The sequence below is a fragment of the Lissotriton helveticus genome, chromosome 7 (assembly GCF_964261635.1).
Source record: "Lissotriton helveticus chromosome 7, aLisHel1.1, whole genome shotgun sequence".
Taxonomy (NCBI): Eukaryota; Metazoa; Chordata; class Amphibia; order Caudata; family Salamandridae; genus Lissotriton; species Lissotriton helveticus.
Window position 1 is genome coordinate 1,391,298,689 of NC_136068.1, and position 15,537 is coordinate 1,391,314,225.

The 15,537-nt window shown below is 45.8% G+C and overlaps 1 protein-coding gene across 6 annotated transcripts in view; it reads left to right on the forward strand.

Moving 5' to 3' along the window:
• WDR45B (WD repeat domain 45B) overlaps positions 1-15,537 on the forward strand; it is an 830,957-nt gene that overhangs the window by 346,475 nt on the left and 468,945 nt on the right. The gene's annotated exons all lie outside the window — the stretch shown is intronic.

Genomic DNA, 15,537 nt, shown 5'->3' on the forward strand with positions numbered 1-15,537 from the left:
GGCGGCTCCCCGTCACGCATGCCTCCCACCGAGGGGAGCCAGGGTCCCCTCGCAGGCCCTCAGCCCCTTCTCTTCCAGGCCACCCTGCCGTGCAAAAAGGGCCACTCCTCAGTCACCCGGAACCTGGTCGAACCGGGCCAGGACTCTGGCGCGGGAGGGCCCAGCCTGCGCCAGGGCCTTTTCGAGGGAGGGGTGGTACCAGCCCGGGGATGCACTGCCATACCATTTCCCCCCCCTGCTGGGAAGGTAATGCCGGGTGAGCTTGGGTTCTGTCTCGGAGAGGGACAGGGAATGGGGGGGTGGCGCCCCGTCCCCCGGTCCCTCGTGCATCGATCAGGATTTCCCCAGGGGGAAGAGTCTAGCCGAAGTCCTGGTCCTCACCCGAGCACCCCATGCGGTCGTGGACTGCTCCACCGGCCAGGGCGCACCAGGGCAGGGCCAGGCTTAGTGCCTAGGGTGCGTGCTTGCAGGAGGTGGCCGAGGGCTTCGGGCTGGCGCCGTCAGTCGCTCTGGCAGCTCCGCCGTTAATGATTCTTCCGCAGGTTCACCTACGGAACCCTTGTTACTACTTTTACTTCCTCTAGATAGTCAAGTTTGATCGTCTTCTCGGCGCTCCGCCAGGGCCGTTGCCAACCCCGGCGGGGCCGATCCGCGGAGGGGAGTGAAATAACTCCATGTATTAACCACACAACTGAATCAGTTTCTGCTACAGGAAAAGGTAACTGTTCTAATTGTTCAGTATGTAACAGCATGTAAGTCGCGTCTTTCATGGACATGTATTTCTGTCTATCAGTCAAATTAAACGGAAAAAACAGTGCAGAAGCATTTCAAATAGTCTCATGGTACTTTCCCATTTTGAGTGTTTGTAACGTCCATGCAAATTGCATTACAGAACGTAACTGATTTTGACCATGATACAATACAGATACATCATTCTGTACAATATCAATAACAGATGAAACAATATTATCCAAAGTGTAAATACATGAAGACAAAGTATTAATTGTATTATCGACTACTGCAAGAACTGTTTCTGAATTTTTGGTGCAGGTGTACCGCAGCTTCCATCTGTGATAGTTTCCATAATTTATTATATGCCTCATACATAAATCTTTTTGATCTAGGTGATTTAGGACCTAAAATAAAATCAGCCAGATTGATGTCCCTGGACAAAAGGGACAGGTGTTGTTTCACTGACGACAGTGTGGAGTGGCCCAACCATTGCTGACACAATTTCCCCACTGAATACATGTTGACTGAATGAGAATGTGGGAAGTGTGGATCAGATCTAGTTTGTGTAAAACCTGTCATTGCGTTAAGAAAACGCTGTTGACATGCATTGGAACTCATGGGCAAAACAACCATCCCAAAGGGGCAACGTCAGTTACATTTATATTACCATTCTTAAACAGGGCAAACAAAACATCAAGCGTGTAATTGGTGTGTGCACTTCAGTTTGCGTACTCAGCTAATGTAGGAATAAAAGAAAATTCAAATTTTTGGCTGTAGCCAAACTAAAACAAGTAGTCTGCTGCACTGTGTCATTTAAAATAAATAAATAATTGAGTCGGAATTAGAAACGCACGATGCAGCGCTTCAGCACCCTGGACCTGTCAAACTGTAGTTCCCCAAATGGATTTCAAATCAATGATATCTTTTCAGTGTTTGGAACCATGTAAGGCCAAATCAGTCCTAAAAGAATTAGAATAAATCAATTTTGTGAGAGTCAACATGAATTTAGATTGGGATGGCAAGATTAACTAGTAGAAGTAGGACTCCGGATTGGACGTATTATAATCTGAAAGTGAACTTACTCTGGAGAGTATTAGACTTCCCTACAACGTCGTCGGACAATGTTCCCACTGGGTAAAATTAAAAATCAGCCTTATCGTAACTATGCAAGAAATGATGGCCATAATGTTGGCAACAGAATAAATCTGCATAATTGGCCGAATTCAAATACAAATCTTCAGTATCAAAGGCAGAATAATATTTTAAATCAGAAAACAATGAATGAACTGCCTGAACATCCCAGTTGTCTGAGTGTATGTCCTGTGATACCACATCTCCTAGTATAACGCGGAAGACGTATGGAATATTCAGGACCTCCGTCAAACCATGGATATCGAATGCAACTTTATCCCAAACTATGCCATCAGCAACAGGGAAGGCCTAAATGTTCACGAGGTCTTGATCCCGTTTCATGATATGAGACGATGTATGGGCAGCAAGAATTCCATCAACCAACTTCACAGCAGAGCGTTCCCGCAAATAATGACCATTGATGAGTAAGAAAAACACAGTCACAAACCAAATCCACATGAAAAGGAAGATAAGTGTGAGCACTACCCAGATATAAGTCCAAGGAGGGACCAGGTATGTCTTTTTGAACCAGGTGATGAAAAGACTGGTACGTTTCGGTTGAGTTGGCACAGATAAGGACGAAGAGGATGAATCGAATGAGAAACTTGTACGGTCCATGTAATAACCGCTTGCTCCCAAGTGCAACATTGGGGGCTGTGCAGCATCAGATAGAGGATGTATAGTACTGTCAGGAATGTCCATGAGGACCTCAATAGGGGGAGAATCATATTCAACATCTGCATTGGAGGAAGATGAAGGGACAACAGGTAAGAAGTCAATAGAAGTTTCCAACTCCCCTTCCACAACGCTTGTAGTCTTCGAAGAACAGCTCAACTTGGAATACTGGGAGCCACACTTTTCAGTATTGGCCATATGGTGTAGTTTGACATTGTCAATTGAAATAAATCTGTTTTCCTTGTGACCAAGCGAAGGAGGCAAAATCACTATACGGGTACCCTTCAAACCAAGAACTGGGACAGGTGCACGATAAGAGGGACCAAATCCTTTTTTGTTCTCTAGCTTTTCTCGTACCAGATCACCAACTTAAGGAAGCCATCCAGCAACAGGAATACGCATTGCCGCTTCAGTGGATGAGGGTGAATGATCTTTAGCCAGTGTGTCTCAGGTATTTTGTAGTTCCTGCAACATAGTAGAATGGTTATCTACATCAAATGTTGCGGCAGCCGCCACAATGTCTAGACCATCAAGGTCTGGCACAAACATTGTAATGCCAAAGAGCATTTCGTATTGGGTCCACCCACCCAGAGACCTTCTTGGGAGATTATTTAGTGCATGTTGAACCCTATACAAATGAGTCAGCCAATTCCCGCCAGTACCTAAGACTCTAGCTGTCAAAGATTACTTTAAGTCACAGTTCATTTGCTCCACTATAGAATTGCCCTCAGGCCTGTATAGAGATGAAACTGCACCAGCACCCCCAAAGACCTAATTGCATCATTGTACACCTTAGAGGCAAACGCAGAACCTTGGTCAGAATGGAAGGTGGTACAGGCAAAAGTTCAGACAAAGACACGCAAATCTCTAATGACATTTTAAGTGTCAGCACTGTGTTGTGGCCAAACCCAATGGAATCTGGCGCACAAATCAATTGCAACCAAAATATGTTTATATGCAGTGTCGGAAGTCAAAGGACCGCAGTGACGAAGATAAATACAACTAAACGGTTGATTTGAAATGTAAAGCTGTGTATGTGGTGGGCGTGCAACCATAGATGGTTTAATCTGTTAACAAATGTCACAATTGTCCATCAGTTGTTCTTTTTGCATTTGTCAGCCCGAATGTGACGAGTATGCCCAGACGTGGGTCCCGTGCTCTCCATGCCACTGGAGTCAAGCTATCCTGGATGATGAGGGCTGAAAACCCGAAACGGATCCGAGAATGCTTGTTTCCAGTCCAGGGAGAATCTGGCCTTGCAGTTCGGGCTGGACTTTTCTCATTGGGCTCAGGTTCAATACTGATTTGCATATGGCTGGATCGAAACTGGAATGGCATGGTGAGCAAAAAACAATGGGTTTAGGCCCATTTCTCTGTACTGGGGAGAATGTATGACATTGTTCTGCATTATGTCCATCAATTGTTCTTTTTGCATTTGTCACCCCAAGTGGGACGGGCTGAAAACCCAAAACTGGTCCTAGGATGCTTGTTTCCAGTCCAGGAAGGACCTGGCCTGGCAGTTCGGGCTGGACTGTTCCCATTGGGTGCAGGTTCAAGACTGATTTGCATATGGCTGGGTTCCAAACTGGAATGGCATGGTGAGCAAAAAGAACAATGGATTTAGGCCCAGATCACTGTACTGGGGTGAATGTATGACATTGTTCTGCATTCTGTCTATCAATTGTTCTTTTTGCATTTCTTTTTGCAACTGTCACAAGACAGCACATAATTACGGGTTTGTTTGAATAAACCAAGCCACCAATAACGTTGCTGTAAAAAAGAAACAGTCGCAGAAACTCCGGCATGTGCAGTAGCCATGCCTTCATGTGCGGCTATGATCAGAGGAAGTCTGCTGTCCACGTTGGAAACCAGCCGATCCCCAACGGATGGTATCGTAGCAAATGGGACTTGCTCAGGTGACAAATGATAAGAATACTTAGAAGGGAAACCTTGTAGGAAGTCTTTCCCACCCCCCGTAGCAGCTATAGCTGCAAGAATATCGCTATCGATTGTAGTCATTGACCTAGTAACTGCTGTACTGACCATGTGTCCACTACAGATTTGGCTGCCTCATCAGCCAGATAATTATAAACAGCATGTGTTCCCACACGCTGATAGCCTCGAGTATGAATGACCTGCGTGAGAGTCAAACGTTCTTTAAGTTCAGCCACTCGGACCCAAAGCATTTTATGTTTTATTACGCTACCCTTAGAGTCTCGATAATCATTCTGAGACCAAAAGAATAAATTGTCATTGAAAGCTTGCACACAGAAGTAAGAATCGCACACAACAAGAGTGTTCACGGCAGGACCCGTGAATTCTAGAACTAAAATCAAAGCTCGCAGCTCCACCAATTGTGCAGTACAGTCTCCAAGTCCCTGCGTATGGACTATAGAAGATTTAAATTCACCATTTACAATTGAGCCAGCCACAATAGCGCAAGCTGCTGAATAAGCATGCATAGACCCGACAGCTGGTTGAGCAGACCCGTCGTTATAGATGATACATTTGTACTGATCCAAAGGAAACAACGACAACGGAGGAGGATGAACATGTTCATATTGTAAAAACTCCTGTGTCTGCAATGAGGGCTCAAAGATAAAAGTGACATTAGCCGGTGTCAAAGTACTCGCCCATTGTTTCCAACAGGGATGCAAAGCCTTAGAATTTGGTACACTCGCCTTAGTCTCTGCTTTCAGAGTAGGGACTGGCGAGACCATAAGAATGTGTTTACCCTGCGCCAGAGAGCATTCTTTCAGAATCGCCATCTGGACTGCTGTAAAAAAACAATTCAACTGTGGAAAACCGCATTTCCGCTGATGTGTACAGATGCGATTTGTATGCAATTGGTTCTGTGTCACCTTCATTCACTAATAAGTTAAATCTACCGTCTCTGGCACAAATCTTATGATCAAGTTCGTAGAATTATCACGTGTTAACAAGACGTTGGTCGGAAGCAGATCAGACTGCAAAGACAGAAGAATCGAAGTATGTTTCGGAAGCCAGTTGGCAGACGAAACAGAGGGTTGTATCAACGCATAAGGCGGTTTGATACACTGGGCATAATCAGGAATGTCAGTTCTGCCGAAATTAAAAAATCCCAGCAAAGATTGTAATTTTTTCAATGTAGACGGTGGTCACAATTGTGCACACTTCTCCAGAAAGTGCGGGGCTAACCCCCTACCTTCCTTATTGAGCTCATAGCCCAAAAAGAGAACCTCTGAACTAGCGATGTGTGACTTGGCAAAATTAAATTGTAACCCAAGTCTGCGAAAGAAAGAATGATGCGATCCACTTGCACCAGATGCAGGATCAATTTGTCAAATATCATCGACATATGAGAATACATCAGGGTCAATGTTGTGTAATGGAGACACAACACGTGCAGCAAAAGCCCCGGAACTGTTCTTATAGCCCATAGGCAAACACGTAAAGCGCTTCTGATTTCCGACCGCGGTAAATGCAGTCAAATCACGGCTACCAGTAGCTAAATTCTGACTAGAAAAACATTGGATATATCCAGGGTTGTTTTGTATTTTTGGCGAACAATGTTATTCACTAACGCAGAGCTGTGTGTGTTTTGTTCTGCAAATGTACAAACTTGACTGTTCAATTGTCTGTAATCCAAAGCTGAAAGATATGTTTCGATATCGGAAAAAGAGGATTATTCATGGATGAAACACAGGGTTCAATGACACCCTGATATACCAATTGTGTCAAAATTTCACTAATTGATGCTTTTGCTTCACGTCTGATCGGATGTTGCACCTGCGGCTGGGGCATAGAACGTAAAGGTATTTCATGTGCCGGCGAATGTTTATCCCAGCCCACCTGATTACGACACACAGCCGTCGCTTGAGTCAAAGCCCATTCAGCAGCATAAGCATGTTTATGCTGGTCAGGGACATAACGTGAAAAACTAGGGAGTATGACATCTTCCCTCTGGAAGAAGACAACACAAATGGAGGAGGCCAATTTGTCTCCGCCAACAAAATGTCATAGGAGAAGGTAAGGTTATCCCAAATGATCCCCTTAATTGTACGTTTAATATCTCCCTCAATTTGGAGTGCTATCTCATAATGTCTATCAGGGGGTGCAACTTGTGTGTCTGCTGTTTCCACTGTGATAAAAGTAACAGTTGCTCTTGCCTACAAACAGGAATGGCGTGCCTCCGCACATGGTAACTTCCGCCGCGCTGTCTAGGAGTGTCACTGCCCATCTCCAATCGAGGAGAAGGGTTCTCACCGTCCAAGGCATACTTCGCTGTCAAAGCGTCAACTTTCTTCTTTAGAAATGGGGACCGAAAAGGTGGCAGTCTCTCCGGTTTGGCTTTTACGTCAAACTGGCGTGGCGGATTACGTCTTTGCTGAGTTGTCTCGCCTTGTCTGCGACCCTGTTGCTCTCCACCACCGAACTGTGAGTCCAACGAGTCCTGTAGTGAACGAGGAGAGCGAGGATCAGGAACTTGAAACCTCTCTAGTGTCTTAATTTCAGAGCGGTAACGCAAATCATATCTACGCTCAGAAGATTTAGGTGTCGGTGAACCATCACGCAAACCTTGCTTCTGCTGTTGCTGCCGCTGATTTCTATTCCAATTCTTCTCAGGTTGGGTCTTTTGTTGTGTTTGTGTAAAAGGTTTAATATCCAGGTTATTGCGTATTAAGGATATATATACTTTAGCAATAATCTTTGGTAATTTATGTTTTTTATCAATGTTAGCAACCACTTCTAGGCGCTGACTCACCTGTAAGCTAACTGCTTCCCCCTTGACGTTAGCAAGGATCATATCGGAAACAAGAGAGAACACCCCACCAGTCTCATCCCCAACTCCAGGGCTGACTCAGCCCCGTGTTCATCCTGAACTTTTTTAAGTACGGATGGCACAACGGTCATGGAGGGGGTGCCAAACCAAAGTGAATATACCGCCGCAAACACTTTCCCCCAGGTAGTGCAATCAGCCAAATTGGGAATGAGTCCTTTAGGTAAACTCATTGTAAGGATCCTGTGTTTCTACACAGGCTTAGTATGTGGAAAGGCAGCTTCGAGCTACTCAGCTTTTTCTGCAAGCCAATAAGGGAAATCATGCCTATTATGAGGATGTTTACCCATCACTGAATTAATCATGATGGGACTAATAACTAGACCACCACCACGTCCCGGTGGTTCTGCAGCAGCTCCAGGCGGAGCCACTTGAAAGTTACTTGACGTAAACTGTATTTATTTATTTATAAAGTTTTATATTGTAGCCCTATGTATATGTATCAATGATGTATGCAATTGTCGTAGCTCTACGATATGAACATGAATGTAATTTGGATGTAGTGTAAACCCAGCCAAAACGGGTCATGTGGCCCCATCGACTGATAAGGGGCATAAACGGACCACAGAAACTGATACATCCACAATCCCAACGGCGGACTCCTAGCTCTGCACCTCACGCTAGTTCTAATGAATTTTGGTCCCGCGCAATACTCCCCAGCGCCAGCCGTTGCGTGACGCCTCTGTGCTCCAGATAGATTTATACAAGTGGGGGTGCGTCAGGTAATGTAGTCCAGTAGACTCAATGTAGTTTAAACAAAGTATCCTTTATTTCAAAATGTTTTTTCAAAGGGTAAATAGCAAACAACGCTCATCCAACACGTTTCATTCCCTCTAGGAGAACTTCATCAGGGCTGAAAGTAATACATAAAGAGATACATCAAAATAAGAACAAAAAGATATTTACAACCAAATTATGTTACAAAACGACACAGGACTCAACCGTAAACAAAAACATGGAACAAAAATACCACATATATCTCCTTGGAGAGGTTACACACTAGACAAGACATACACATTTTTATCCCATAGAGATTAACATTATACATTGAGTTTAAAAAACATATGTATATATTCATATTAAATACAACCACACCATTTATATTGATCCAAGTCACAACCACAGCCTTGACCCCATTATGTATTCGAGGTAGTTAGAGAGATAGCAATCCCTACTAGAGACAGATCTCTGTGTATTTGCACGAAACCAGAATGTTAATAAAGATATATTAAAAGGTATGAACATACAGATAGTAGCAGAAGCAAGAGAGACTGCATCATAGAGACAAAAAATCAGGAGGGTGGGGTACGTCACAACTGAAATATATATAGGGCGTATATGAACAGGGTTCAAAGTAAAAGATGTTAAAATCACAGGGATAGGTGAATTGTTACACACATGTACCTTATAGATTCCTCAGTATATATCATGAAGTATGGTTCATTAGCAATTTTCTCCAGTGTATTGCGCTGGAAACCGATGGAGTTCTCACAGGTATAATAACGCATGCATGATGGAAACCTATTACACACAGAGAGCCTATGTCATGACAAGGAATAGGCCGGCAAATCATATCTTTAGGCCACATATAAATGTCACCCCAGCCTGAGATGTGCAAAATGGTGATGGTCCTATGCCATTTATAGATATAATAATGGCACTCTTTAAGGCCCAACAAGCCCATCCTTAACAAGGGATAATTCCATAAGGCGGGTGCTCATCCCCACGCCTACAAAACTAACGGCAGTTGTCAGGACTGAAAGCCAGTCCCCACTTCCCCCCACATGATAGCGGGAGTCAGAGCATAGGTGAGCATATTTTTAAATTGCAAATATAGCAGGGAATAAACCTGCACAGGCATTCCACCCATGTGACATGTGACCACAGAATCAGGATGAGGTAAGACACCATTAAACCATATGGTGTGCTGTCATGCTGTCAACAGAACTTCAAGTGATCGATATGGTCGATAATCTCGCAGGACCGCGGAGACAGTATATTCGTTAAAAAAATGTAATTCCCATCCACTGCCCAAAAGGTAACCCAAGAGTAGAAAACCTCGAAACGGTATGCTGCATCCGCCTCGACTACAAAAATGAAATCTGTCCCTCCATTAGGGACTCCATTCTGCGTCACATACAGAGAACTATGCGCCGGAATATGGGACCTTGTGTATAGGGGCTAAGCGTTCCCACCACCTTAGTGCCCACAAACCCAGGACCGACTAGCTATAGAGTCTCACTCACTCTCCTACACACTCATGAAGATGCAGATTATTAGACACCCCAGAACCCAACACTCCCGCATCTCTAAGGAATCGCGGTAACAAGACCCACCTTTTCACACACTCTCTCGTACATGTCGACAATAAGAACTGACTGAAACCCAAATATAGTTTAAAATGTTTATTTCAACTATTGTGCTCTAAAACGCAGTATACTAGCCACAACCAGCAGAAAAATGCATAATATCAATACAGTTAGCATTGCAGCAAGGCCATATAAATGGCCTTGCTGGGAGATACCATCATATAAATACAGTGGAGAAAGGACTATAAGGCCTAACTACCCTCCCCTTGGTAAGAAGAAGTATTATTATATAATAGAAGATCTCTGGGCTTTGTCAGCAGACCCCATACCTTAGTGCCTATATGGTATATCTACATCATATGAACTGCATGGCTCTTCTCCCTGGAAAGCTCCCTCTCCAAGTATATGTTATCTAAACATGCATCCCCATAATATCAAAGCACGAGCTTTCAACAGCAGCTGTGTTAGCAAGTTTTGTCTAGGTGCTAGGGACCGACCAGAACAGAATAACAAGGGGCATTATTTATCGACCTTGCTCACAGTGTTCAGACTAAATTCCAGGAACACGCAGAGAACGAACCAAGCAGACGGTTCTCATGTGAAAAGCATAAACAGAGTCTTGCAAAAAATAAAGCCATGTATTAACACGCGCAAAAGCAGCATCATGGTTGCTGGGCTCATGCTAACTTAGCGATGTCGACAATGTCCCTATTGTAGGAAGCTGGCTCTGTATATACTATACCAAAGTGAGGTATTCTGTGCACAAAATGCAGTGGAACCCTAAAGGTAGGCAGAGGTAAAGTTACATAGCAACTCACTCTCTATTTGTGGTAGTGTGGTCAAGCAGTAAGGCAGTATCAGTGGACTGTGTTAAGTATGTGTTGTATTCACTCAGTCAGCAAATGAATTCACACACTCAAAGACTGAACTTCAGACCAATTGTTTTTGTATAAAAATATTCTTTGAGCTATTTTATTTTCTTGAACCAAGCAAGCCTGGCACAGGTAAGCAGTAAATACTTTACAGTAGTAATGCGGTTTGTAAACAGTTTGAATTGTAATTGCATATGCACTTTGTTTTGACTTACAGTATGGTTGCAGAGAAATGCAATACTTTGTAAATACAGTACATAGACTTGAATGGGCTTCTGAGTAAAATACCAGGTAAGTTACTTTTTGGATCACCTTTCCTACACAGAGTAGTATACCTAGATACTACTCTGGGACATTTCCTGTAAACAGGTGAGTAAAATCGTTTTTGTTAAACAGTACATTTTTTAAGAATTTCTTTAGGTTTTTAAACTCCACACTTAGAAACTTTTCACAGAAAAACAGTCAATGTTATCCTATGGAGGAAAATTAGTGTTATCGGTTTCAAGGTAAGTATTTGGTTGTGGGAGTTGAGGTTCTGGGGGTAGACTCAGGGGTCCCCCAGGGTCAAGGATGCACTCACGGTACACCCTCAACGGCACTAGGATGGCCGGGTGCAGAGTGCTGAGGCCCAATGTTACCCAATGGGGGATAGGGAGCCTGCTGTTGGTGGTTAGAATCAGGGCAAAGGGGAATCCGATTTAGCACACAAAGTGCACCCGCAGCGGTGCAAGGGCGGCTGAGTGCAGGGTGCTGTTTTGGCGTCAGGTACTCTGTTGTTTTCAATAGGGATTTTTGTTTTTGGTTTTTAGCTGCAGGAAGACATCTGGGAGGAACCAACAGCTGGGCAGGTAAGTTGGAGGACTTGGGGACATAGGTGCACCTCGTGTTCTTTTCTCCAGGGCGCAGGGCGGCTGGATGCAGGGGTGTCTTTTGAGGTCGGATTTCACCTTACCGGGCAACTCGCGGTTGGGGGGGCCCTCTGTGCAGAGGCTGCAGGTGACGTTGGGGCGTCCTGGAGGGGTTAACTCACGGTTGACTCGGACTCTGGAGCGCTAGGGACCTCCCTGGGACCGGTGGTCCACTCTAACTCGGGCCGTAAGCGATGGGTGCAGTGGTAGTTCCAGGCATCAGGTTTCTTTGTCCTCAGCAGGCTCCGAGTCTGTTTTCGGGATTTCGTTTGAACAGGGCTTCTGTTCATAGGAAATCCGGTCTTTGTTGAAGCAGTCAGCACTCCCAGGGGTTCTGGAGAAGTACATGGTAAAGATTTCTTCCCCAGGCGTGCAGCCAAGGGGGGACAGTTGGTGGACGGGCAGATGAAGAATCGCAGCTGAGGGGAGCCCTCCCTGTGCTCTATAATGGCCGCAATGCAGGATCTTCGGGGCTACTTAGCACCTATTGAGCCCAAACTTGACACAGTAACTATAGAGGTTAATTTGTTTAGGGCAGACCTCCACAAGATATCTGAAAAAGTGGCAGCAGCAGAAACTCACATCAATGGACAACAAAGCGACTCGAGGAGCAGGTGCATACTTTAATCAAACGGGGTACAATCATGGCTGCAAAGCTAGAAGACCAGGAGGGAAGGGCCAGGGTAAACAACATAAGAGTGGTTGGCGTCCCTAAGGGGGCAGAGGGCCCTAGCATTGGACCTTTTTCTAAAGGATCTTATACTCAATAAGCTCAAACCCAAAAGACTTCCAGCTTCTTCTCTGTTGAGAAGACCCACCGAGCGTTCGGACCTCCCCCAAAGCTTGGAGCCCCTCAATGTATGATAATAGCGTGGATCCTAAATTACACAGATAGAGATGCAATATTGCAGACTGCCCGGTAGAATGGGGATCTGCACGTAGGGAAATGCTGTGATCTGCTTCTTCCCGGGCTTTACCCTACAGGTGTAGCGTCAATGCAGAAACCGTGACAAAGATACGAAAGGCATTGCGGGCCAAATAAGTCAAGTACATGATGCTTTTCCTTTCCACGCTGGCAGGGGAGCAAATAATGACCATGGACCGAACCGGCCCAGGGCGAATAGGGAGCGGTGAACTTTCCCCTCTGCAGCACATCAGAGATCACCGCCCTCTTCACAGGACACATGAGCAACGCCTGCGGGGACCCCATTTCGGAAGTTGTGAGTAACACGTAGAGGGCACTGTGATATGCTTACCTTGATTTGCACGATGGGGGAGCGGACAGGAGATGTGGTTAGAAGGGACCCAACAAATATGGGAAGGACTGCCACAGCATTGGCATATTATTTGCACTTTTCTGTTGCATGGGGGACATTATAGCATAATCACTGCACCAATCCAAACTGTCACCAACTAGGCGGCAATGGCCTATCCGAGTTACTAGATGTTCACCAAGGGGCGACAGGCACTCTGCAAGTTTGGGGAGTGGGTAGTTCAGAACTCACAATGCAGAGTAGTTGGGAGTGGAAAGTTTTGGGGATTCATTTACTGGCTATTGTTCACAGCAGTCGTAACATCATCCAACACACTTTAGCTATGATAGAGGGGAGAGACAGGAGTTTCACAACAGATTGGTATATGAAGATGGCAGGGCCACCAGCTAGGGCGGCAAAGGATTAAATTACCAGATGGTTACCATGTTTGGAACACACGATGCCACACAGAATTTGACCATCTGGTCCTGGAATATAAACAGTCTAGGTAGCAAGATAAAACGTATAATGGTCCTACAACACCTGAGACGACATGGTCCGACATAGTGATGTTACAGGAGCGACAACTAAGACGTAATCAGTACAGAGCCTTAGACAGGTTTGGATATACATTGCTGGCCCATGCCAGGTACACAACTGACTCTGCTTTTTATGTTTCAAGTGTAGCATGTTGCTCACGGCCGCTTCGTGGCATTGTCGAGGACTTGGGAAGGTGCCATACTAAACGCGTGCTCAGAATATGTCCCATCCCCACTATGTCCACTATGCTAACAGGACCTGCGGGCCTTGGTGGGGAATCTGGCACGTAAACATGTCCTGGCAACACAGCGTCGCCTATAAGACGTGGGAGATAAAGCCTCTAAGTTTCTGGCATGGCTGGATAAGCGAGATAAGAAACGCTCATTGGTACTCACAATACTAGACAGATTGAACGCCATGCACATATCAAGCGCAGCAATAGCAGAGGCCTTTGCCTTTTACTATGAGCCCCTTCAGACCTCCAAGACTTCCATGACAACTGCTGACTCCTAAAGGAGGTCTCCCTTCAGGAGTTAACTGCGGACAATTGCGAAACCTTGAAGGAAGATCAGCCGGAGGTGAAGTCGCACGAGCGATGCAAGAGTTACAGCTGGAGAAGGCACCGGGCTCCAACAGTTTGCCGGTTGAGCTGTACAAACAATTGGCTGATATTGTGGCCAAGCCTATGGTCGCAATGCTTCAAGAGGCACCCACAGACAGCTGCCTACCTGAGAACCAAAGAACAGCAACAATAGTTATTCATAAAGAGGGCAAGCCTCCAATGGACTGTGGATCCTATAAACCGATCTCCCTGTTGAATGTGGAGGCCAAAGTACAGGCGAAGGTCCTGACAACCAGGTTGCGGGGGGTCGTCTCCTGAATTGTGCATCCCGATCAGTTGGGTTTTATGCCCAGCAGGGGTACTCAGGTCAACCTTCGATGCCTGTTTGGGGTACTCCACTTGACAGAGTCTCAGACAGAGGACCCAGCAGTCCTAATGACCCTTGATGCAAGAAAGGTATTTGACTCCGTTGAGTGGAACTACGTTTGCTGTGTTAGAGAGGCTGGGTTTCAGGCCACGTTTTTTTGCTTGGATTGGGCTACTCTATCGGTCCCCCATAGCCATGATGCGAGTGAACGGTGTGATGTCTCGTGGCTTTGAACTGCGGAGAGGTACTCGCCGGGGATGCCCTCTCTCCACCATGTTATTTGCTTTGGCACTCGAGCCACTGGTTGTGTGGGTCTGCCAACATCACTTAAAATGAGAAATTCGGTTGCCTGGGAGCTGGGAGGAATGGAACTCCAGTTACAGCGATGAAGGTCTTCTTTATGTTACGCAACCCATTTCCTCCACCATTCGAGTTATGCAGGTGTTCTGCATTTTTGAGGACCCCACGGGCTACGCAATAAATTGGGCCAAGTCGGTGATCTACCTGCTCTTGGGGGCAAGCCCCCGCCTGCCTGGGGATTGTCAGGTTCTGGTTGACTTGAAAAGGTTTTGATACCTGGGGATATATATTAACGAGATCCCCAGGAGTTCCTCTGAAGAAACATCTTCCCCCAGTTTGAGATTCTCAGAGAAGATGTGACACATTGGGGCAGCTTGCCACTTATGCTAATGTGTAGAGTGGCCCTTTATAAAATGATGGGCCTACCACGGTTTTTGTACGTCATGTAAAATATGCACTATAGAATCCCACTGGAGTTGTTTAAAAAATAGATTGGGCGGTATGTCAGTTATTGTGGCGGGGGTGGTGGGAGCCCCAAGAATATCGCTGATCAAACTGCAGACAGGGGTGTATGATGGGGGGCTGGCGGTTCCGGACATCTTGAAATATTACTGGGCCTCGCAGCTCCTGGTGAACAATGAGTGGGTCTTCGCGAACCGCCAAGTCCCAGCACATATGGTAGATAGTGGCTATGAGACAGGGGGAACATGAAGATCTCCTGTACGGGGCTAAGAGCAACAGATTATACCGCAGCATGCACAGACAGTGGTCAGAGTCTGGAGGTAAGCCACAAGATTCCTGGGGTGGTCACGGAGATTCACAGTTTGACCCCACTTTGGCACATTCGCTTGTTGTCCGAGGTGGGAGGACTCAAGGGATTCAGGTGGGTGGATGAAGCGGCAGTACTGGGGGAACTACTAAGGCTTTAAGTGCTCTCCTGCTCAGTGAGATGATCATGATTGGACTGCCAGTGAGAGACTGGAGCAGAAATACATTTAAAGGCCGCGGCTCCCAGGGCTCTGCTCAAGTCACTGCAGTGTGCTGACAGACACACTCATGGAATGCTCCT